Below are 26,539 nucleotides of genomic sequence, written 5' to 3'. Positions count from 1 at the left end.
AACTTTACCAACTTTGGGGGAGGGAAGGAGCATTTGCTTTAGAGAGGAGGAGAACGTTTTCCCTTTTCCCAATAGGGAATTCTGTTAAGCTCTGGAGTTTATTTTTCTCAGCAGAAAGGAACAGAAATGCCATGCCTGAGTAATTTAAAATTCAACAGGAGGGAACTTAACTTGCTAGGATACCACCCATCTAATATTATATGGCAACCGAAGAAGGGAAGGAAAATTAAGGTGAAGTAAACTAGAAAGTAGAAAATAGCCTTGTTAAGCCTAAAATTCAGGCTCCTTACTTGGCATTTTTAATCTTTTAGTGTATAGTTTAAATCAGTGGATCTCAAAATTTTTGGGTCATATCTTTACATTCTTGACCATTATTATAGACTCTGAAGAGCTTTTGTTTATGAAGGTTATATCTATTGATGTTAACCATCTTAGAAAATAAAACTAAGAAATTAAAAACACCTTATTAATTCACTGAAAATAACAATAATCCATTGCATGTTAATATAAACAATATACTTTTCATGGAAAATAGCTATATTTTTCAAAACAAATATTTAGTAGAAAGAAGGGCATTGCTTTGCATTTTGCAAATCCTTTAAAATGTCTGGCTTAATAGAAGACAGCTGGATTCTCCTATCTGCTCTGCATTCAATCTGTTGTCATATCGCATGTTTCATAGCTTCTGGAAAACTTCACTGTGTGCTCCTCAGAGAATGAGAGTGAAAAAAGTCTTAGTATTATTATGAAAATAATTTTGACCTTGTAGATCCCCTGTAAAGGTTCCCCAGGGCCCCCTGACCACAGTTTGAGAACTATTGGCCTAAACAAATCTTTCCAGTCATACCCTTGTGACAACCTCCCATGCAGCCTCTTAGTATCATTACTTTAGCTTGGTGTTTTCCCCACCCCCACCCACCTGTTCTAGCTGCTTACAGTTTGGAGAGGAGAATCTTAAGCATTAGATTCAAGTAGAATCTACTCAGTGCTATCATGAAAGGGTTCAACTCAACATATTAAAAAACAACAAGAGTTAATTGAGAATGAGTGAACCTACTTTCTGAAATTAAAACTATAGTTCAAGTCTTATACACAGTGATCAGTGCCAGAAGATGATTGGTTAATTTTAAAAAGCAGCTTAAAAAAGAGAATCTTATACTGTAGTGCTGGTCTTTTCTTTGAGTAAGCGTCACTGATTGGAATTCCCCATTTTTGTGTGTGCATAAACTACAGTCAAAATGCATCATCAGCTATTTCCAATTTTGTATTTTTTAAAAAATGGAGTAGATTTTAAAGTCACTTGCAAAACAGTCTATGAACACTGGTCTGTTACTTCCTTGGTGTGTAGTTTGTCAAGGTCAGAGACCACATCTTATCTTTTTCCTAGTCTTAACACAGTGTCTGACAATAGTAGACATTCCCTGAAAGCTTATTAGTTGAGTACATAGTAAGGGCATGTATCCAAAATGAACGAAGCAAAGGCCATATAGTGAAATTATGTTCATTATAAATTATTTTTGATGGAGGAAGTAACAGTTAAGTGTACATTTTTATATTCAGAGAAGAATTAACCATTAATTGTTCTTCTAATTTTTCAATCTTTCATTCCTGTTTTCCATTTCTTTTGATTGTTTTCTTTTTTTGCTCTTCTTCTGGGAAGTATTTTCAACTTTGTCTGCTAAGCTTTTTATTGAGTTTTTTATTTTTGCTATCACATTCTTAATTTCGAGGGTTCTTGGTGTTTGTATGTGTGCACGTATGTACTCTGTATATTATTTTTTAAATAGCATTTTGTTCTTGTTTAATGGATACAATATCTATGATAGATATCTACTATACAATATCTACTCCATCTTCTATGTTAGAAGCTTTCTTCGGATGTTGGGTAATGCTGGTTGTAAGGCAGCAGTCTTCAATCTTTTTGGCATGAGGGATTAATGCTCCTATGAGAATCTAATGCCCGATGATCTGAGGTGGAGCTGAGGTGGTGATGCTAGCACTGGGGAGCAGCTGCAAATACAGATGAAGCTTTGCTCACTCGCCTGCTGTTCACCACCTGAGGTGCGGCCTGCTTCCTAACTGACCACGGACTGGTACCAGCCTGCGGTCCCAGGGTTGGGGACCCCTGTGTAAGGATTAAGAGTAGATGTCTAAAAAGCTGATTGGATAAACCTACCTATTATGATAGGCTTGTGGATTTGATGTTTACTATAGGTGATCAGATAATGTTTGATGTTAAACCATCAGAATCAGCATTAGGTGTTTTCTTTTGAGCTAGAAGTATTTCCCCCAAAGAGTACCCTTTTAATTTTCTGCATGGAATAGAAGAGGTCTGGATATATTTTCTGAGAGCCATGTTGAAGAAACGGTGATGTCTTAGTCCATTCAAACTGCTATATCAAAATGCCACAGGCTGAGTAACTTATAAACAAACAGAAATTTAATTCTCACACTCCTGGAGGCTGGGAAGTTCAAGATCAAGGTGCCAGCAATGTTACATTCTGGTAAAGGCCCTCTTCCTGGTTCATAGCCAGTGGCTTCTCGCTGTATCTTCATTCTTCATATAGTGAAAAGGGCTAGGGATCTCTCTGGAGCACTAATTCCATTCATGAGGGCTACACTCTTATGACTTAAGCAACACCCAAAGGCCCCCCTTCCTGTATCTTTGGAGGTTAAGATTTCAACATATGAATTTGGGGTATGGGGACACAAACATTGAGACCACAGCAGGTGGGTAGTGTCAGCATCCGGCTTTTTATATAGGTTCATTTAATTCTCATATCTTTACCAGGTAATCCCTAGACCAAAATTCTTTGTTTTACTTTGTCCAGAGAATAAACCTGGTGCTGCCAAGGTAAGGGGAGCCTCTTGCCAAGTGATGTGAAGTGTTTCTCAATTTCATCCCAGTTATTATTAATGTATGTCAGTTCCCCGCCAACTTCTGAGGAGCCTCTTGTTGCCATTTCTTGAGCCTCTTATGAACTCTGTGGTATAAATAGGTTTCCTTTTAAGCCCTTCCACTGGTTAGGATTTGGCTTTCTTAGTTCTCTCAAGTCCTTTAACACGTATACTTTGACTTTCAAGCTTCCAAAATTTTGTTGCTGTTATTTCCTCTCTAGTTTTCTTTCTACTTGTGAGTTTATTTATTAAAAAACAAATATTTTTCTATTTTCTTTTTTTTTTTGGTAATTTTACTAGGGTTTTGGGAGGTAGCATATTTAGATGTATATGTTTAATCTTCTATCCTAACTGTGAATATTTTGATCTTTCTAAAATTGAAAATTTTACTTATAAATCTTCAATTATACCTCCCTGATCTCACTAGAGTCAAATACAAACTAAAGAGAATATTTGACCATACTTTCTCTTTTTAAGATCTATATTCCTATTTTTTGTAAATGATAATATTAACTGTATTTTCCAGCAAATACTCAGATTTTGCTAAAATTTTTAATTTTTGATTCCGAGATGGATTTATATGTTTCTGATGCATAGAGGTGAATGACTGAACTGAATTCATTGAGTGTGTGTGTGTGTGTGTGTGTGTGTGTGTGTGTGATGAGATTGAGTCTATTAGAAGTTACACAGATTAAATTTATGCCCTTAAAACAATATACTTTTATCTACATTTATACTTCAACATTAAATATATAGGATTTGATCTGAACACTTTTTGCTAAAACCAGAGACTCTACTTCATGGAAGAAAACTTCTTTCAGTTATTAGCAGAGTGCTTATCCTAGCTCCTGACTTTCCAAACAAAAAGTCCCAACTTTTTTCCAGAAACCGATTATAGCTTTCACCTTAAGTAGAGAAAAAACCATTATTAGTTACAACGCTTATTTTGCTTCCAAATCTGATTATATCAGGATGCTGTAGTAATTTTTTTCATTTGTAATCCATCTTAACAGTTCAACATTTTCAGACAGTCACATTCATAATATTTCTTACATCCTACAGTAAGTTTTTTGTTAACGGTGAGTTTGGAGGTGGAAGTGTGGGAAGAGGAGCAGGAAAAGTTGCTTAGATAGGAGTTAGGATAAACCTCTATTACAGTGACTCTGGAGTTGACTCAGTTTCTTATATTCTAGTTTGGAGTGTCCAGATGCAGAGTAGTCATCCACTCATAGAAAGAAGTATTATTACATGACTACAAGCTGTATTTCTGATTTTGGCCAACAATTTCAGAGCTATGGACTGAATTGTGTTCCCTCCAAAATTCATATGTTGAAGCCCTCTTACTCTCAATGTGATGATATTTAGAGAGAGGGTTTTTGTGAGATAATTAGGTTTAGATGAGGTTAGGAGGGTGGGACCCTCAGGATGGGATTAGTGTCCTTATAAGTACAGACACCAGAGAGTTTGCTCTCTTTCTCTCTGCCATGTGAGAATACAGTGAGAAGGTGACCATCTACAAGCCAGAAAGAGAGCCCTCACCAAAACCCATTAATGCTGGCACTTTGATGGACTTCCAGCCTTCAGAACTGTGAGAAAATAAATTTCTGTTGTTTAAGCAATCCAGTCTATGGTATTTTGTTATGGCAGCCCAAATTGATAATACACTTAGAAATCCTGTCATTGGTCATATGAGAGATTTAACCCATCCATACATATTCTGGAAATATAACCGAGGATGTTTTCTCACACTAATCAGTTCTCCAGTTCTTTACACACAAAGTGAGTATCCAGTAATTCAATTAAATTCTGACACTATGTACTAGAGTTAGTGTTAGATTTCCCAAGTTAAAGGGGCTCAGTCCCATAAGACTGCCCTCACTTCAGATACCAGTTGCAAGTTCTGGGCCACCAGTACTTCTGACTGACCAGCTGTAAATCAGAGGTTTCCATGACCTACTTCTCAAGTTCAATGATTTGCTAGAATGGCTTAAAGAACTCAGGAAAACACTCTATTTACATTTACCAGTTTTTTATAAAGGATACAACTCAAGAACAGCCAAGTGGAAGAGGAGAATAGGGCAAAGTTTGGGGGTTGATGGGACATGGAGCTTCCATCTCTGATGCATCACCCTCCCAGTAAGTTAATGTATTCACTAGTCTGGAAGTCTATCAGATCTCCTTGTTCAAGAGTTTCTATAGAGTTCAGTCTTCAGCCCCCACTTTCTCTATATATAGGACTGTGAATGGGGTAGAAAGTTCCAACCCTTTAATCACTTGGTCTTTCTGATGACCATTCCCATCCTGAGGCTACCTAGGGACCCCGCCCTAAGCTACCTCTTTAGCATAAACTAAGGTGTGATCATCAAAAAGGGCTTGTTGTGAATAATAAAAACACTCATCGCTCAAGAAATTCCAAGGGGTTTAGGAACTCTGAACCAGGGACCTGAGACAAAGAACAAATATATTTCCTATTATACTTCAGGACCTAAAGCTCATACCGGGTTATTTCTGGGTCAGCCTCTTACTCATTCATCAGGTATGTAAACAAGGAAGGGAGGCAGGAAAGTAAGTAAACATTTATGTGGTTTGTAAGGATGCTCTTTGACTGCAGGTGACAGAGAAATATCTTAAATAATAAGAAAAGATATGTTATTATTAAAAGATAAATGCTGCCCCCATCCGTCACAAATGCCAGCATTTAGAGGTGAAATAATGCTTGCTTTTGGAAGAACTGAATGCCTACAGCATCTTTGCTACAGAAGAACCTTGGCCCCTGCGTAATAGTTAAAACAACTTTGGCAGAGCTATTTTGGCTAGTGAGAAACTAATTAGAAGATCGACCATTTTACATACTCTTCAAATGACCCAGAGTTTCAAACAGATGTTTCAAGGAAATGCATACCTGGTGCTCTTTCATTAGCCAATTACTTTGTTGCAACTGTCTCTGGGCTCTTTTGTATAATAATTATGAAGAATTATGTCCCAACTGACAATGCAAATGTGCATTGTTTAGCTCAATTTGAGGGAAATTTGGTGGTAATTATAGGTCTAGTTTTTCTGTTAGGTCTTGAAAAAGGAAACTATGACAACAATCGAGAAGACCCTGATGAAAAGGCATCAGGGCAGACTACATTCTCCAAGATGCATACATGGTATAGTCTTGTAGGATCACACGTGCACACGCACACACACACACTCATTTACTCACTCACACAACATAAAACCGAACTTTAAAGCATCTTAACTTTAAAGCATCTCTAACTTTAAAGCATCTTAAACAAATGGAGAGGTAGACAAAAAGTAAACTATAACAAAACTCAAAGTAATGAAATTTAAAATTTGCAACATTTAAACATGATTGAATTCTAATTGGCTTCTTGTGATGTCTCAACAATGCTTTGGCTTTTTTTAGCGTCTCTTTTTGTACATTTAAAAATATTAGCTCATATATCTGTAAAGGAATAGTTTTACTATTGACTTTTTCAGAAGAATTATTAGATTGGAAAAGAAAATCCTTGTTTAATCTATAACACCCATACTCTTACAACAAGCAAGCAAACAAACCGTTGAGTTGAAATTAAAGACAAAGATAAGCATAAACATTTGTTACTCTATGAGGCTTGATTCTTTTACAGTCATGTAATTAGTTATTGTTTTGTTTAATGACTTAAGGCTTTCGAGTATTATATAAAAGTTTCAACCACTCAAATTTACAGAATTTAGAGAAAGCCATATGGATTTCTATTATGTTTGGGTTAAAAAAAAAATCCCATTATGTATCTATAGGTTTTATTTTTCAGATCTGGCTAAGAATTTGCTTTTTTTTTTTTTTTCTCTACAAACTCCCAAAGCATTATAAGTCATTGGAAGCCAAGCATTTACTACAAACAGTTTCAGTTTTCATGTTTCCTAGAGGGCCAGCCAATAGCCATCCTAGGCAAATGGAAAGAAAAAGTTTATTTCTGGAAAAACGAATACATTCTTGTACTCATAAATATTTTCTTATCATATATATATATGTATTTATATAAACATCAATTAGCATGGGTCACCTTGACTTGTGTTTACAAACCAGCTCTTCATCTCATTTTAAACCAAGATGAAATATTCATTCTTTTTTTTTTCTACCATCTGCTGATGTGATATTTTATTTATAACACAGAACATCTGGATATTGAAGTGTTCATGCTTTTGAAATATGACATTCAATAAATAGTTCTTCCACTGCTAAGTAGCAATCAGCATGTCTCAGATATTTGAGTAGATATTTTATAAAAAGCAGTTGTTTTTTGTACCATTTAAGATATCTTAATATTGTAGGTAGGTAGTTAAAAAGCAAGTTGGACATCAAGGTAAAAAAAAAAAACTAGTATTTTTAAATAAATTAGGATAATTATGCCAACATGCTTTAATCTTAATGAAAAGTAATGTAATGGATAGGTGGAGAGCCAGAGGAGAGAAAGAGCAATTGAGGGGGCTGTATCATAAACTATATAAATGTCTAACCCATGTATTGTATACTTGAAACTAATAATAAAACAAGATTAAAAAAAAATAATGGTCCTTTTTCTTCTTTTGGTCAGGCCTTGAATGTTTCAAGAGTGAGCATGATGTTACAATACTGCCCCCTAATGTAAGATTTTACTTGGCCCTTTCAAAGGAACATAAAAAAATAGGCAAAGCTAACAGATGACTGGGACAAGTATATCTTATTACATTTGGCATTTTAAAGGCATATTCTGGTTCAGCCCCCTGAAATGCAGAAATCTAGAATAATAGTATGACATATACTTTTGTTTCTCAGTTTTGTTTTGTTTTGTTTTGTTTTTTGAATTAATGTCTTAGCCGCTCTTTTCCTTTGAGTTAAACAGAGGAAACTTTCCTCCCCTGACATACTTTGAAAAGATGGATCTTACTCAGAGCTTTGTGAATGTGTTTTTGTTTTAATTAGTGTTGGTTTCAAGGAATTTTACATCTTTGTAAAAAGCGCGCAGAGTATCTTTGAGGCTGGGCAAAAAATGATGGTTTTGTCAATCTCTGTTGTGGCTTTGGTATTTTTAATAATAGGAACAAGTCTTGTGGCAAAGTATATCAGTTCAACTAATCATATCTTGGAGTTCATCCAGTCTTAATTCTGTCTGTAAACAACTTTGTATTTTTTTGCATTGAGTAAAACTACAAATTCATGTGAACAGGCCTTTGGCATGAATAAGAATTAGACTGCCTTTTTTTTTAAGTTGAACTTTTTTTCCCCCAATCTTTATGGATATTGCTTTAGCAAAATGATTTTGATGACATTTCTTTTGCCAGTGAATATTTTCTGACATTAAAAAACAAATCAAAAGCCACTTATCGTATGAATCATTGTTAAAGTCAGCAGTAATCCACTGTGTAAAATCTCCCTGTAAAGGCACAGAGGCTGGGGGCTTAAACCTGGAGCACATTAAATTAGTTCCAGTCTCTCGCGAATGGGCTTTGCCTGGCTTGCTTAGGCAGGCAAAACGGAAACAGGCAGTTTATAACAAGAAGTCTGCTTTAAAAACCATAGGGTTCATTGGAGAAAGATTTATATCCCCCACTTATATAAACATTACAAATGTGGACTGCAAGTAGGAGGGAAACCTTTATCAAAATCTCTTGAAGAGCCTTTTCATTGTGAGTAAAATGGACAGCTTGCACTGTTGTTTGAAGATACGCCAGCAATTCGACAATCATCTTTTTCACTGCTTTGCCTGATTAAAATGTAGCATTGTGAAGACTAACCAGACCACCTACTTTTAATTTATTTTCATGATGAGACTATGTTGGCATCAAAAGTGGAGCAAAAAACTCGGTGCCAAAGGAGAAATTTGTCATTTCAGGATTTTTTCAAAAAAGACAATTTAAGCATATAAAATCAAGGGGTGAGGGGAATCCGGACATCAATTTATATCACCTCCTGATTTACAATGATTTTTTTTTTTTTTTAATATAAGCACTATCCTAGATATCAAGTTGTCTTTAGGATTATAATAGAACACGGATGAAGCTTGAACTATTTGGTTCAATAACATGAGAAAGGCTGCAAGGGAAGATTACCATTTGAGATTAGAGTAGACATTTATTGGATATTTCACATATGGTGATTTTAGGTCCATGAGCTAAATTTCTTTATGCTTCTCATTTGTTTTTATCTCATTTTTAATATCTTGAAAATTGCCATAGAAATGTACTTTTCTTTGCCCCAAATAGTTTAACTAGGCACTAAGACCAAGTTATCTTTTTCCTTTACTTGTTAGCAGTAGCTACTATTTGATGGACTTTCATTGCAATCCAGTTAGTACTGTACTGAATCAGTCTTTCTTAGGATTTCTTCAGTCTTTCTGGAAGATAGCACAATTGTTCTTAGCATTCTTAGCTAGTTCCAAATGTAAGGTTAATAAATGCACCTTAAAAAATCAGGGCTGACTGGAAAAGTGACATGGTGAAAGCATTTGAAGGATATAGCATGAAACCAGGACCTGCAAGAGTATGGGGGTTAATCTCTCAGGGAGCTCAGCTCAGGAGGGCCAGCTTGGGGATTTGCCCACCAAGCCTATTAGCAGTGACTGCAATTAGAGGTAAAGGCAAATTTCTGAAAAAGAAAGACATTCATTTAACTTCCAGGTATGCAGAAGTGGAAGATATAATTAGGTCCAATGTAAAAAAATAGTGCAGTCAAGGCTCTCTGGCCAATAACATCGTAATTGCGATAATAATTTTAATAATCTTCATTTGTTAAGCTCTTATTATACACCACACAGCATGCTAAATGCCTACATATATCATTATTTTTCACCTTTATAACAGCTCAATTTCTTAAATGAAGAACCCAGGGTACAAAGGCTTAGGTCACATGCTCACGTCTGGTGGTAGCAGAGCGGGTCATTCAAACCAGGTATTCTTACTCTAGAGCTATGCTTTTAACTTGCTTAACTACTATGTGATACACATTGATTTTTTCCTGTGCCAAACGACACTTGGGGTTTTCATATCTCATCTCTAATTTATAATCCTGTTAATTCCAAATCCTGTCCAATTTAGATCCATGGACTTTTTTTTATCAGCAGCTATATCTGTATGTATAGCCATGATGCTCAGATGAGTGGCCTTAAGCATGATAATAAACTTTTATGTTGTTAACTGGGATGGAGGCAGAAGGGATACAGGGAGACTTGTGACAGAGGTTGTCAGGTAGTGATTAAAAGAACTCTTTGGTAAAGGGACCCTGGAACTCTGTACAGAAAGATTAAGATAAAAGATGACTCTTGTTAATCTACAGCTAGTCTGTGATCTGTCCTTCCAAACAATTAAGTTATCCTAAATCTGTAATATTTTCTGATGGTAGAACTGTACTCTAGTTTTAAATGTAAAGTTGAAGGCAGCAGGAGTCTTAATCTCTTACCACTACTACTTCATTAGTTGAGTAAAATTTTGTTCTTTGAGAAATTTGACTTATGTCCTTCTCTAATGTGAAGAGCAGAATGTATATATTATTAAAATAGATTTTCATAATAGTAGTCAGTCTTCAAAAGTAAGGTGTTAACATATAATTATAGGCTCTAATGCGGTTGTGATAGATAATAGTGAATTTCTTCTTTACATAACTGGAGTAAATGTTGACCAAAAGAGAAAATTCTGAAAGTATAAGCTAACGTAGTGGTAGTAGTGAGAGGAAGAAGAAGAGAGAAGGAATAAACCCTGTTCTTGTTAGTATGTTTACCTGTGAGGTAAGAGGTATGGTCTGTCACTGATGGATGAAAAAACAAAGGTGTAACTATTGTGTTTATGGCATTTAAAATGAAGAAGTAATAGAAAAACCAAAGTTGTGATATAACTAGTTGGTGTCCATATGTGTGCAGTTGTACGCATGGGAGTGTGGGGTAGGGATGCAAGTGAGCTAAATTCTAATCTATCATAATAGGAAGTCAATAGATAATGTAAAAAAGTGATTTATAAAAGAAGTGGTGTTATTATAGCACATTATTTTATGATGTGATGGTGATCCCCAGAAATCAGCCAAACCCCAGGAATTAACCAAACCCCAAATCAACCGGAAGTGATTTCCTTTGAGGAGTAAGAGTGGGTATGGGGAGGGGTGAGGCATGAGACTGTTGCTTTTCATTATGAATCCTTCTGTACTATTTGAATTGAATCTTATGTTCATGTTTTACTTTGATAAGAACAAAATTTTTTTTAAACAACAGAAACAAAAGAATACACAAGGTTCTACTTAAAAAAAAAAAGAGAAGGAAAAATATCCTTTCATTGTATTTTCTTTTTCTTCCTTAAGCAGGGATCTGAAAAATTAAGCAGAATGCAGGATATAAGTTACTATTCTTGGTTTTGTTTAATTTCAAAAGTTTCCTTTGTTGGTAAGGTGAAGGTTTCCAGAGAAGACATTTTTCATAATGTTTGGTTGATTAGGCCAGCTTTCTTGGTGACTAAATAAACTTGACCAATGACCTGTGGATGATTTTGATTAATTTTCAATCCCAAATACTGAGGTCCATAGATTTAAGTGATGGATGTAGTGACATGATACCTCAAGGACTTCTAGATTATCTTTGCATTTTGATACCATTACCGGAATCTACTTGTACTCTGTAGGTCTGTTTCTCTGTAGCAGATAATCACAGCAACCTTGACTGTCTGGAATCTTAAAGCTGGTTAACCACTTATGAAATTCTGCTATGTTCTCTTTGGAGGAAGTAGGTATCCCAGCTCATTACATACTTTTTAATATCAGCATTTGTCTTAGTTTCCTTTGCAGACTCTGCACTCATTTTTTACATCATCATTCCTAGATAGATTTTTGGTCATATGAATTATTCCTGAAAACGTTATTTGACTGAACTTATTTGACCTTAAGCTTATCTTTAGTTCTCAGGAAATTTAGTCATTTCTAAGTTTAGCAGTCTGACAAGTTAGATATTATTTATGCTTGCACGTTTTCAAAATTAGGAGATCGTTTTATATATATATATATATAATGTTTTTTTCTTTGCATTTCCTAAGTATGTAGTCTTAGGCTTAATAATTTCTTTTGTACCATTAACCATGAATAGAAAATCAAGCTTTCTCAGTGTATTATCCTTAAATATTTATATAAGATGTTATTGTTTTATAATATTTTTTAAATGTGCTATCCTGTTTACTAGATGGTGACACCCCTTCTCTGTAGAGCACTTTGACATCCCCTATCCCTTTTACTCGTCACAGCAACTCTGAAGAAGACGGGGAAGGAATGATCATCCCCATTTCAGACCAGAAGAGAGAGGAGAGTCACTTGCATGCAGTCACAGTTAGTGGTAAAGGGCAACAATTCAGTGCTCTCACCTTGAGTTCATGTTATTCTGTCTGCAGCAGGATTTAATCTAGGGTTAATGCTTAAAAGCAATAAGGAAGTGTGTTGGACTATGTGGAGCAGGGCTTTCAAACTTATCAGGTGCCAGGCAGGCAATATAGGCAAGTGGAAGACAATAGGGAATTGCACAGACACCAGTGTCCCTAAGAGCGGATGCCCAGTCTCAAGGAAATGACTCTTTAGATCCTCTTTTTATTTAGCACTTCAGCCTCAGTGCTTCTTGAACTTTCATATTTTTAAAAGAAGTTGGAAGTTTGAATTTTTTATGGGAAATGTCCTAATTTTCAAACACCCTTCTTGCTAAACAAAACATTTTACTCTCAGGGCCTGCAGCTTGGGACTCCTGATGTAAATATTACTGTTCTCTGTTTAGGCACTTAGGGGCAGCAAGGCTGAGGCCACTGTAGGGACTGAGCTCATCTTTCCATCCACTATCAACACCCCAGGGGCGGGGGGTCTCAACTGGAAAGGAGACCATGAACGTTGCGCTCTTGGGACATGGTTGGTCACAGGCAGTAGATGTGAGACCTTGTTGCTTCCCAAAAACCCCTTTCTAATCGATATTTTCTGATTTTCATATAGAAAAATCTTCTTGGGTTTGCAAAATATTTCTTTATTATATTCTATGATAGTGCCACCTACTAATTCTGTTAAGAGGCCACTAGCCATGATTGTGTTTGATATATCTAGGAAAAATCATTTATGAATATTTTCAAACTTAATTTTTATGCTAACAAATATTGTTCAACTTTTATATCTAATATTATTCTAGGTCTAAAGCAATGTAAATGCACACCTTATACTTTTTGGTTATCAGAATTGTTTTCTGTGATAATATTTTGGTTCTTAAATAATTTTATATGTCTTAATTTCTATAATGTCAGGGGCATTTTTATAGCAACTCTGGTTTCAAAAATATTTATAACAACTCTCTGGTTTCAACTTCTGAAAGAGTTTACAGATATAACCTGCTATATCCGCCTACTTTACGGTATTTTGTGAAAGTGGCCCCAGTTGACTAAGACAGGTATATCAATTGGAGAGGAAGGACACAATGATCTAACCTCCCTTTCCCCGTATTTCTTGCCTCCTTTTGGTTTCATGTGACAGAAGTCCAAATCAAATGGTGATGAATGGCTTCAGACATGGTTGGATCCATAGTTTCTTAGGAGTCTGTTTATCTCTGTTTCTTGGTTCTACTCCCTTCTTTATTAGTTTCATTTTTATGTAGACTCTTTCTAAATGATGGCAAAGATGTCCCCAGCAGCAATAGGCTTATATTTTCTTGACATGGAACTAGGGAAAAAAGAATGTGTATACAACAAAACATTACTTGGCCATAAAAAAGAATGAAATCGTATGATTTGTGACAACATGGATGGATTTGGAAGAGATTATGCCTTGGCCATAAAAAAGAATGAAATCGTATGATTTGTATGATAAGTAAAATAGGTTAAACGGAGAAAGACAAATGCCATATGATCTCATTTATATGTGGAATCTAAAGAACAAAATAAAAGAGTGAATAAAACAGAAACAGACTCATGGAAACAATAAACTGATGGTTGCCGGATGGGTAGGGGAATTGGTGAAAAAGGTGAGGGGATTAAGAAGTACACATTGGTTGTTAGGTTGTTACAAATAGTCAAGGGGAGGTAAAGTACAGCATAAAGAATATAGTCAATAATATTGTGATTACTATGTTCAATGCCAAGTGCGTACTAGATTAATTGAGGGGGGGAGACTTTTTGTAAATTATATAAGTGCCTAACCACTGTGCTGTACACCTGAAACTAACATAAAACAATATTGAATGTCAACTGCGATTGAACAAGAGAAAAAGAATGTGCTTCTTTTCCAGGAGCTTAAAGAAAAGTTTCAAGTCTGATGATTCTTGCCCCAGATGGACCTGACAGGCCATGCTGAGTACTCATTCTGTCTAGGGGAATGCATATATTGCATGACCATTCCTGGGTTGTCTGCCAGTTCCTGAAGTTAGGAAATGAGATCAGTGTCACCATATGAGCCAAAATGTGAGAAGTAGTTCCCCAAAGGAAAACTGGGTGCTCTTAACCAGAGAAGGGGCAGTGGGTGCTGGGCAGGATAAAACAAGTGACCACTCTACCTGGGATAGATAATGGATGCAAATTTAAGCAATTATTTAATTTATTTTACTAGACGAAATTAAGACTCTTTAATTGGATCTATATTCTCATTAGTTTTTAAAAAGTGCAAGTTAAAGCGTATGATGTTTCCTTGAGTTGCTTTGATTTGAACTTTCCATTAAACTACTTGAGCTGCTTATATACCCATAGAACTTGTGGGCTGATGATCATTATCGTATGCCTCTTCTGAGGAGTACAGTGTAGATTCCATTGAAGATGTATTCTAATATCCAAGGTCTCTGAATGATGGGGCAGGACTATCTCCTAATGGTTATTTTTTTTTATTTTGGAAAAGATAATTTTTATTATTTTCTTAATTACAAAAATATATTTATCATAAAAAATTTAGAACATGTAGCTTTCTAAAGACACCTGTAATTTCATTATCTAAGATAATGTTAGTATTTGTTAGGTATATTTCCTTTCAGATCTTTTTTTTTTTTTTAGGCAAGGCAACCCTTGGTTGACCTCACAGATTGCAAGGATCTTGTCAGTTTACAGTCCTTTATTTTTTATTTTTTACGCCTACAGCACCTGGTTTTCCTAGGTGGTTTCCCATCCAAGTACTAACCAGGCCCGACCCTGCTTAGCTTCCGAGATCAGACAGGATCGGGCTTGTTCAGGGTGGCATGGCCGTAGTCAGATCATTTTTATGTATATGAAAACATACACATACACACATTGTTAGAGTTTTTTAATGACAATGGAATCATACAATAATGCTGTTCTATCATTTGTTTTCTTCATTCATGGCATTAAATATCTTTTATGAGATCACAGTATTCACAGTGTTGTAAAGGCACTGTAATTTAGTAACAATTCTTGTTGTTAGCGTTACTATATTATGTTTAGTTTTTCATCCTTATAAACAAGGTTGCAGTTTATATATTTGTGCATATTAGTGATTATTTCCTTCATATAAATATCTAGGTTTCTTAGGTCGGAGGTATGTACAGTTTAAAGTTTTCGATCCTTATTGACAAAATGTCATATAGAAATTTGCCAGTTTAAGCTATCTGCAAAGCTCTATAAGCATTCCCATTGCTTCATACCATCATCAATATTGCCGATTTAATAAGCAAAATTTATATCTCATTTTAACTAACACCTTCTAATTACTTATTTCAGGAAGATGTTTTTTCATGTTTGGTTATTTCATTGTATATATTGATATTTTGTGACATGCTCAATTATGCTTAGCTACTTTTTTTTTCCTGTTAGGGTTTTCATCTCCTTGTTAATTTGCAAAAGATCTTCATGTATCTAGAATATCCATCGTTTTCCTTCCTATTTGTTGTATGATATTTATGGGGTTTAGGGGTGTTTTTTAAAGACTTTTTTTAAAAAGGCTATTTTTTAAAATATTTTTTATTTTTCAGTTATAGTTGATATACAATATTATTTTAGTTTCAGGTGTACAGCATAGCGATTAGACATCTGTATAACTCACAAAGTGATCACTCCTGACACCATATACAGTTATTACAATATTATTGATTATATTCCTTATGTTATGTTTTATATCACCATTTCTATTTTTTAACTACCAATTTGTATATCTTAATCCCTTCTCCCTTTTTTTACCGACCTCCCCAACACTTTCCCATCTGGTAACCCTCAAAATATTCTGTGTATCTATGAGTTTAAGAACACAAAGCTATTTTTATTCAATCAAGTTTGTCTATCTTTTCCTTCATTGGTTTGTTTTTAAACATATATGGAAGACATTGTGTCAGGCATTGTAGTAAGACTTTAACAGTGATTATCTCATGCATTCTACCCCATGAACTATATGAGACAGGGATTATTTTTATCACCCTATTTTACAGTGAAGAAATTTACTCACAAAGAGCAACTTGAAAACTTAATCCATGCAGTCTGACTCAGAGCTGGCTCTCTTGACCATTTATTTACCTCTTCTCTTCCTTGATTTTGTTTTTTGGTGCCATGTTTAGAAATGCCTTCCACCTCTCAAGTTTATGTAAACATTCACCTGTATTTTCTTTCAGTATAATTATGGTTTAATGTTTATCTATTATATAATTAAATGTCTTATCCCATAATTGCTAGATCTCTTTTGTTCTCTCATCTGCAGGTACTGAGAATAATTGCTTGTTACTTTTTATTCATGACTCTTTCTTTGTTTTTAAACTACTGCTAAATTCCTTTCTTCTTTCCTCTTCCTCTTGATGCTAGTGTTAGTTCCACAAACATTGGGCATGTTCTTTGTGCAAGAATCTCTGTTAGTCACTGTAGGAATACAGAAATGAATAAGACAAAGTTTACCACTTCAGAAACTAGTGATGTCATAGGAAGAAAGAGAAACATACATAATTCCTATAAAAGACATATAAAATGGTGGGAAAGGAGAAGATAGAAAATAATTTGAGTTGGTGAGGAGGGTGGAAAGAACTTGTGAAGAAGTGAAATTTAAATCAGACCTTGAAGGATGTGAGACTCAGACTATAAAATGAGGATGATAATAGAACCATCTCATAGGGCTGTTGTAAAGATCAAATGAATTAATACATGCAGAGTCACTGGAACTATGCCTGGCATGCTGCTAAGAGCTGGGTTGATGTTAAGCATTGTCTTCATGATCATGATTTGAGCAAAATCTTAAAAATGCTGATTGTAGAATAAGTCCTACCTAATAGGTTTTTATTTACATGTTACAGAATCCCTTTTAATTTTTTTTGTGTGTTAACAGTTGCTGGTTTGTGTGTTTCATGATTTTCTACCTTGTTTTTACAAAGCTATTCAGGTCACATTCGGAGGAGGGCAGGATATTTTTGAAGAAAATAAATAACTTGGAGCCAGTTTTATTAACTTTTATATAGCATACTCTTATTTTGAAAACTGTTCATTTGTTATGAATTAATCTTATATTCCTGTTCAATTAAGAGAGTCTGGTGGTCTCACTCATAGGTTGTAATCAAAATTAAATTTAAAATATCTTCAGTTATGTGCATGTGTATGTTCACTCATGCTTTATATATAGTAACTAAAACAGTAGCTTAAAATAATGTATTGGAGCAATTCAAGTTTAATTTGGACAAAGAAGAGAGTTTTCAAAAACCACTTATGATACTTTTGATTTTGGGCAACTTGAGTGCTTGAAGGACTCTCCTAATTGGAGGTAGGTATTTGCGTAGGAGCAATAGCGTTATTAGAAACAATAGCAGAGATTAGGAAGAAGGAAGCTTGAAGCCAAGAATGGAATCTTGGAAGCAGCAATGTATAGCAGTCGGAAACCTGGGACCAGGACTAGGTCAGAAAGATGCTAAACCCTTCTCTATCTAACCTTAAGAACAGAAGCTGGTCTCCAAGCCTTGAGAGCAGGCTATAGGCAGAAGATCAATGTAGGTGGACCAGAGGCTACGTGCAGCTCTTAGTGATTTTTAGTATTTATGGAACACTTGAATGGGACACAGTGAGAAACCAGACTACCTTCCTTATTCTTCTCTTTTTTCTATCCATACTCATCTGAACTATCACTTTCTTCCCAACTAGGACCAATTGTTTTTGAGAACACAGATCTACCACTAGCCCATATGGTACCTTTATGGGAATAAGGAAAACTCTCCTCCCTCAAGACACTACAGTGCTTCTGCCAGAAAATTGTTATAATCAATATACAAATCTATAATATCTGTATTTTAATTGTGTCTCCTTAGATGTACAGTGTACAACCATATGGTACTGCACTGGAAGTAAAGGCTGCATGTTGAGAGAGGGGAGGAAAAATTATAAAGGCCATTGGGAAGACACTTTCACCCTTGTAGTCTTTTATTCCACCACATAACTTTATCTACCCTATCTTCCAGTAGAAATGCAATTAACATTTTGTACTGCACAGTTCTTTGTTGCAAAAGACCTCCTTGGACACTGAAATATATTTAATGATGTTAAATATCTGCCTCCCACACTAAATGCCTGTAGTGCTCCCCAGTTACTGCATCAACCCAAAACAGCCCATTCCCATTTCCAGATACCCCTTAGAGTGACAAATCAACCAGATTGAGTACCTCTACCCTGGCCTCACAGTACTAATCCTCATTCTTGAAGATGCCATGCATAAAGGCTCATTCTTCATGTCACCCCTTTGGATATTTCTGTTCCTTTTCTAGTTGAAAGCAATCCCTTCTCTGTGCTTCCACATAGCACCTTATATTGCCTTATGTTGGGTCAAATACCACAAAGCATTGTGGTTGGGTTTGAGGGCCTGTCTCTCTGTCCCTTCGTTAGACTTTGAACTGTTCAAGGTTGGGGATAATGTTGTCTTCCCACTATCCACAATCTAGCACAATCCTTGCTTATTCCTGGGAATTTTTATCTCCCTTCTCTACCAGGTTAACTAAAAATTTAAAATCTCAAAAGTTTATTTTAATTTATGAAAGCATTTTACATAATGAAGTACCACTTGAAATAAAAAAAATAAAGATATAGTGTATTAGAATTTGAAGTAGAAAAAGAAGTCAAAATGGTGTAGATGATAGAGGCTTTGTTCATCTGCTCTTAGGACCACATCAAAGTTGTGATGGAAATACGGAGCAAACGGCAAGCAGAGTCGCCTGGGGTCTAGATGAACAAGCCCTACAGCTAGGGAGAGAAATAAGAAATCACCCAGTAATGGGAGGAGATAGGATTGGGCGAGAATGCGAGGCTGCCTGGTCCCAAGAGGCTGAGTGGGACAGAGACTTTGGCAGCTGTGGACACCTCTTAAAGGGTCCATGTCTGCAACCAGACTTTAGTGGTGATGGACTTGTTCTCTCTGAGTACCAGCACCAGGTTGGTTGCTCGGGAACACCAGGGACTTACAGGGGGACACTGAGTTGTCAGAGCGAGGGATGGAGGCGAGGCTGTCTCCCTGGCAGAAGTGCCACTGGTACCCATTGTTACTCTGCTGAGCCCTCCCCACTTGCAGTGTGTTGATGCAGCACTGCCATAGCTGAGACGTCATCAAATGAGATAACAGAGGTCTCTCTGCCCAGAGGGTCCTTGAAACTCTGCCTCCCCCAACTCACACCCAAGCCACATCCACTTGTGTCCTTGGTGAGTCCTGTGCAACTTGCAGAGCAAGTTCCAAAACCCACACTGGTAGCAGCTGGCCTCAATTTCTGGTGTGGTTTCTTGAGGCAACTATAAGCACAGAATCTGTGGATTGCTTGCTGATTCTTAACAGGTGGCCCCGGAAGGACACAGGCTGGGGCTAAAACTGGCCTGCTTGCTGAACCCCTCAGGATTGTGCTACTGGACACCTACTACACAAAGCCGCACTAATAAGACCAGGAGACTTAGCAGCTTTGCTTAGTATATATAGAAACAGACACAAAAAGGCAGCCAAAATGAGAACACAAAGAAACAGAAACCATATGAGAGAACAGAACAGAGATCCAGGAATAATGGCATCAAGCAATCTAACAGATGTAGAGTTGAAAATGCTGGTTATAAAGATGCTCAGTGAATTTAGGGGAAAAAGTAGATGAACTCAGTGAGAACTTTAACAAAGAGATAAAAAAAACATAAAAATGGAAATGGAAATTATAAAAGGGAACCAGTCAGAAATAAAGACTACATTATCTGAGATGAAGAGTATATTAGAGGGAATTAACTGAGTGATAAAGAAGAGGATCAAACTACCAATATAGAGGATGGGAAAGGCAAGATCACCCAATTGGAATGGCAAGAAAATAGAAGTCAAGAATATAATAATAATTTAAGGAGTCTTTGGGCCAGCATTAAGTGTAAAAACATCCATGTAATAGGGGTACCTGAAGCAGGAGAGGGAGAACAAGAAATGGAAAATTTATTTGAAGAAATAATGATAGAAAACTTCCCTAACCTGGTGAAGGAAATAGACGTACAAACCCAGGAAGCGAAGAGAGTCCCAAGAAAGAGGAACCCAAAGATGCCTACACCAAGATACTTCATGATTAAAATGCCAAAGGTTAAATAAAAATAGAGAATCTTAAAAGTAGAAAAAGAAAAGCAATTAGTTGCAAGGGAACACTCATAAGACTGGCAGCAGATTTCTCAAAAGAAACTTTGCAAGACAGAAGAGCATGGCACAAAATATTCGATGTGGTGAAAACTCAAGATCTACAACCAAGAATACTTTAATTAGCAAAGCTATCATTTAGAGTTGAAGGACAGATAAAGAGCTTCCCAGACAAAAATAAGCTAAAGGAATTCATTAAAACCAAACCACTATTACAGAAAATGTTGGAGGGACTTCTTTAAGAAGGAAAACCATGTATTAAAATCATGAATAAAAATGGCAATAACTACATATCTATCGACTACCTCAAATGGAAAAGAATTAAGTGCTCCAACCAAAGGATAGGGTGGCTGAATAATAAGAAAACAAGACCCCTACATATGCAGCCTACAAGAGACTCACCTCAGATTGAAAGACACCCACAGACTAAAAGGAAGGAGATGGTAAAAGATATTCCCTTGATGGAAGTAGAGGTTGTTACACTAAATGAGATAAGTCAGATAGAAAAAGACAAATACCATGTGAATTCACGTACATGCAGAATCTAAAGAACAAAATAAACAACAATAACAGCAAAAACAAACAAACTCATAGATACAGAGACTATTCTGAGGGCTACTGGAAAGGAGGAAGTTAGTGGGGGGATGGTGAAAAGGGGTGAAGAAATTAAGAAATACAAATGGATAGTTGCAAAATAGTCATAGAGATATAAGGTAAATAATCAACAATGTGTAATAAATATGTAAGATAGAAGAGGGGTACTAGATTCACTTGAGCTCTAATCACTTTGCTGTACAACTGAAACTAATATATTATTGTATGCCAATTATAATTGAAAAAATCATCGACTTGTGCAATGTAAATATGAGCAACTAATCATCTATTATATTTTAATAAAGCTGGGGAAAAAAGAAAAAAAGAGAATTCAAAGTAGTTAGGATTGCTTCTGTAATATATCTAAAATGTTAATTTCCTATTCAGACTAATATTTTCAAGGATGCCAGGCTGTTGGTCTGCTAGAACAAAATATTATTCTAGGTCAAAATTCCCGTGGTTTACTACTCTTAAGGGAGTAAGATGAAATGTTTTGTGGTATGGTTCCTATATAGGTTCTTGTCTTAAACTTAATATTGCAAAATATTATCATTTTCAGAGAATTTCTTTACTGCTCATACTTCCATTTTGATTGTATGTTCCACTGAATTAGCCCCCTGTGGCCCGAAGCAAGTGAAGAGTATGTTTTTCTCTTATCACTCTATAATGTGTGAGAGTCAATTAGCTATTGCTAATGTTGACTGGCTTCTGATTTGGAGAGGGCATTTTTATTTCATTTGATTTATTTTAAAAGCTTTTTTTTTTTCTTCTGGGAAGAGGTTAGTCAAAATCACAATAAATCCATCTACAAAGAGAATACTTGCTCATACGAGAAGTTAATCTCTTTTAACTGCTAGAAGAATTGTTTCATGGGTGGTCAGGGTATATTAGAGCAAGTGAGAAGTTCCCAAGCTTCTGCAAGAACTTGATAACAACAAACAAAGGTTGTTCTTTCTGCCTAGCACTGTTGCCATTTGACATGAAGCAAGTAATACGTACAAAATGAGAGGTTGATAAGTGAGTTCTCTGTTGCTAAATATTTGCTTAGGGTAGTGCATCAGCCATCTGGAAAGGCCTTTGGACACACAGAGCAGATAATGGTTTGGATAGTTAGGCTACATCTTAGGCTGCTATAATAAATAGACCCTAAAATACAGTAGACACCAGCAAAATAGAAATTTTATTCGTTCTTATATAAAAATATCTGTCAATGGTCCAGGGCTAGTAAGGCAGTTTCTTGGTACTGGGGGCCCAGGCACACTCGATTTTGTTGTTTTGCTGTACATACTTCCATTTCATGGTCACAAATAGCTGCTCTAACTCTTGGAAGCATGTCCTGATTCCACAAATAGAAAATATGAACAGAGAGGAATTGGTGGGTACAAGTTCCCTTTAAGATTGTGATTCAGAAGTTGCACTTGTCACCATAGTTCACCATCCCATTGGTCAGACCTTAGTTACATGGCCATACCTACTTGCAGGGGATGGGGCTGGAAAATGTAGTCTTTTTTCTGGGTGCCATGTTCCAAGCTAAAGGGGTGGTGAAATTAGTAAATGAAGTAAAGAAATTGAATATTAGAGCACAAGAAACGAGCTCTGCTAAAATGGCTATTTTAGTAAAATGAATTACATATTTCGATGAGACATTTCTTTAGAGTAAATTACTTTTGCTAATTCATTTAATAACCTTTGAAAGGCATTTGTTACATCAGGTGATGCTGATGAAATCGGCTATGTCATTGTCCTTGCTTGGATTAACTGCTGTACTTGCTCGGATTAACTGTTCTGTGTCAGTGTCATGACAAAGCCAAAAGCAGGCAGCCTGTTGTCCTCTCAGGCCACCTGTGGATATAGAAATGGAAACTAGTATAGCTTTGTTCTTAAAGGTATTGTTTTATTACCTACTAAGTACTCTTCATCATCCTAGTAACCAAAATATAAGGAAGATAGAAGATTTCATTAGAGTCCCAAAGTTTGGGCATGTTCTCATTATAATCCAGTTAAATGTTAATTTTCACTTCTTTTTTTAAAAATAACTTTATTGAGTTATAATTCATATACCATACAATTTTCCTTTTTAAAGTATACAATTCAATGGTTTTTAGTATATTCACAGTTAAGCAACTGTCGCCACAATCTGTTTTAGAATATTTTAATCACTCCAACAAGAAACCCTGTACCCATTAGAAGTAGTCCCTATTTCACTCCAACATCTCCCAACTCCTATCACTCCTTCCCAACCTCACCCTCACCCATAGCCCTAGACTATTAGACTATTACTTATCTACTTTCTGTCTCTATGGGTTTGCTCATTCTGGATATTTCATGTACATGGAAAGATACATCATGTGTTTTTTTATGACTAGCTTCTTTCACTTAGCCTGTTTTCAAGGTCCATCCATGTTGTAGCATATATCAGAACTTCATTTCTTTTTATTCCTGAATATTATGACATTGTATGAATATGCCACGTTTTTTATTCGTTCATTCATAGATGGACATTTGAGTTTCTATTTTTTGATATTATGAATAATACTGCTATTCATGTATAAGTTTTCATTTCTAAAGATTTTTCCCCCTCATTTACTTTGATTTCCAAAAAAGAAATTCTTAGTCCCCTTTCCCCTCTCCTAGTTCACTCTCTGATTGTCTTTCCTCCAGTTTTTGCATGTTTCTTTTTTCTTCTTAGGAAACTTTACCTGATCTCTCAATTCTGAATTGGATGTCCTCTTTACACTAGGACACCCAATTCAGAATTGAGAGATCAATTTACTGTCTTCAGACCAACCTTCTCTATTATCGTCTGTTACCACCCCCCACTAAAATTTGAGCTATGTAAGGAGTGGACCTTGTTGTTCATTTACTAACATATTCCTTCTATTTAGCACACAGTGTCTGGATACGTATTTGTTAAATAAATGTAAGAATGAATAGATGAAAAGAAAGAAGAGGAGGGAGAGAAAGTTAAGAAAAAGGGAAGAAGAAATAGAAGAGGAGAAAGTACATTTGATTTTATTTATGTCAACATGTTTGAAAACTATTTTTATCTGACTGACTTAGCTGGCAGCCTCATCATGGAGCAGTCAGAACAGTGGTCTAGAAAGCTTTGTTCCTCAGTTGCTCACTTGCTTAGAATGATAGTTGTTTCTTTTACTCTCTTCAGGTTTCTCCTCTAGCTTAAAAGGAGCAGAGATGAAGTAGGGTATCAGGAGTAAGAGTATTTCTGTGTTGGCTCAGTGGTCTGCTGGCCAATGCAACCATACCATTTCCTCCCCAAGATATCTCATTGGTTCACTCCCAGAAAGCTCCAGTTGGCTTAAACAGTGTTCGAGTAATGTATTTCAACTAAGTATCATACTCTACCAGTTCATAAAAATAAATTGCCTTTGACTCCTACCTATATTTTCAAATATTGCTAATTTAAAAACCTATCTAGTATTTTTTAGACTTGACAAAATATATCGTACTTACATTTTGAGTTGCAGACTTTTTAAACAATTTTTTTGTAGGTACAAATTTTTTGTGTATGTTTTTAGTCTAACTATATTATTTAATTTAAATCTCAGTAGTCAATGACACATTTTTATTATGGTGCATTGCATTATTACCTTTAACATTGAGAGCTCTCTCCCAATTTAATATGCCTGCTCTATTAAATAAAGTGAAAATATTATTCGAATAGATAAAAATAATTGAAAGTGTTCTATTATGTGGAGAGTAGAGAAATATGAAGAATTGCAGAAGTTCTGGTCAAGATGGCAGAGTACACACTGTGCTCACCTCCTCTCACGACCACATCAAAATTAAAACTAAGCTAGAGAACAACCATCATTGAGAATCATCTGAAGTCTAGCTGAACAGAAGTCTTATAACTGAGGATATATAGAAGAAACCACATTGAGACTGGTAGGAGGAGTGGAGATGTGGAACTGGCTAGTCCCACATGCATGTGTGGCTGTTAAAATTAGTGAGGGATATCTCACTTGCGGAGGCCCCCCTTCCAGAGGAATGAGGCTCTGCTGCCCATGGTTTCAGTGCTAGGAAGAAAAGTCCCCATTACTGCCAGCTGTGAAAATTAGAGGGATTTGTGGCTGAATGAGACAGAGGGCTGCTAGAATCCCAAGCCTTCCTCTTAATGGGCTTGCACATGGACTTACTCACTGACAGACTCACTCTGAGCTCTTGCACTGGGAAGCAGCTCAAAAGGTGCCAGGGACATACAGGGAGGAACTGAATTGTCTGGCTTCAGGGCGAGGGCTGGAGGGCCAGTTTTTCCCATACAGAAGTGCTGACAGGCACCATTGTTCCTTTGTTGAGCCCCACCAACACCGTGCAGATGTAGGTGGCCAGCATATCTGAGTTCCCATCAAACCGGATAACACCATTCTCCCCACCCTGGTGATTCCTTGAGACCCCAACCCACGCAACTTGCAGGCACACGCAAACCGTTTCCGGCAGCTTTTCCATTCAAATGCTTGTCTTGGCTCATGCTGTGGACTTTGCTAAAATCTCTCAAAGGTTTGCAAGCCCCAAGCAAGCAGCATCTGGCCTTGGCATGCCCTGTACCACTTGCTGAGCAGCCCACACCTGGCACTAAGGGCAACCTGCCTTGGTTTTCAGCTTAGCCTCTCCCAGGCACCTCCAAGTCCAGGGCAAGTGGAAACCATTTGCAGATCACTTTATAGCTCATACCAAGTAGCCCTGGGCAGGGTACAGGCCATAGCTGACCTTGACCTGCAACAGAGCCTCTCCCAAAAGGACCCAGAACCAACACACCTGATGGCCAGCTTCTGACCACACCCGCTCACCACCTAACCACCTCCACAAAAGTCACACCCAGAATGGGCAGCACTAGAGCCCAGCTAAAGCAAATCATGCTCTGTAGGGTTAACCCCTGCACAATAGCTCTTTCACTGTATTCACAGCCAGTCCTCACAACCAATCAACCTGAAGGTCAATCTCTCCTATTGATGTGCTAACAGCAAAAATGGCTCAGCTACAACAGAAGGAGACACACAACCCACATGTGGGACACACCTGGAGCACCTGGTACAGGTGACCAGGGAGACTACACTACTGCCCCCCCTCCCCCACAGATGCCTACTGCATAAGGCCACTCTACTAAGATTGGGAGACATAATGGCCCTACCTAATACATAGAAACAAATGCAGCAAGGCAAAATGGGGAGACAAAAGAACATACCCCAAATGAAAGAACAGACCAAAGCTTCAGAAAAAGAACTAGACAAAATGCAGACAAGCAATCTACCAGATGCAGAGTTCAAAACACTGGTTATAAAGATGCTCAATGACCTCAGTGAGATTTTCAACAAAGGGATAGGAAATATAAAAATAGAGATAGAAAACAAAAAAGAACCAGTCAGAAATGAAGAATATAACAATTGGAATCAGCGATTTTGAAGATAAGGTAGCAGAAAACACCCAATCAGAACAGCAATAAGAAAAAATAATCCAAAAAAGGATAGTTTAAGGGCC

At 36.5% G+C, this 26,539-nt stretch overlaps 1 protein-coding gene and 1 non-coding gene across 3 annotated transcripts in view; one reads left to right on the top strand and one right to left on the bottom strand.

Moving 5' to 3' along the window:
* The window catches only part of SCFD2 (sec1 family domain containing 2), a 352,474-nt gene that overhangs the window by 82,227 nt on the left and 243,708 nt on the right, over window positions 1-26,539 (top strand). The window lies entirely within an intron of this gene.
* On the bottom strand, window positions 14,971-15,089 carry LOC112471637. Its single transcript, XR_003043356.1, has one exon. It is a non-coding gene; the product is annotated as a 5S ribosomal RNA (ribosomal RNA).

Source organism: Pteropus alecto, unplaced genomic scaffold, assembly GCF_000325575.1.
Source record: "Pteropus alecto unplaced genomic scaffold, ASM32557v1 scaffold57, whole genome shotgun sequence".
Classification (NCBI taxonomy): Eukaryota; Metazoa; Chordata; class Mammalia; order Chiroptera; family Pteropodidae; genus Pteropus; species Pteropus alecto.
This window is presented reverse-complemented; position numbering and strand designations above follow the sequence as displayed.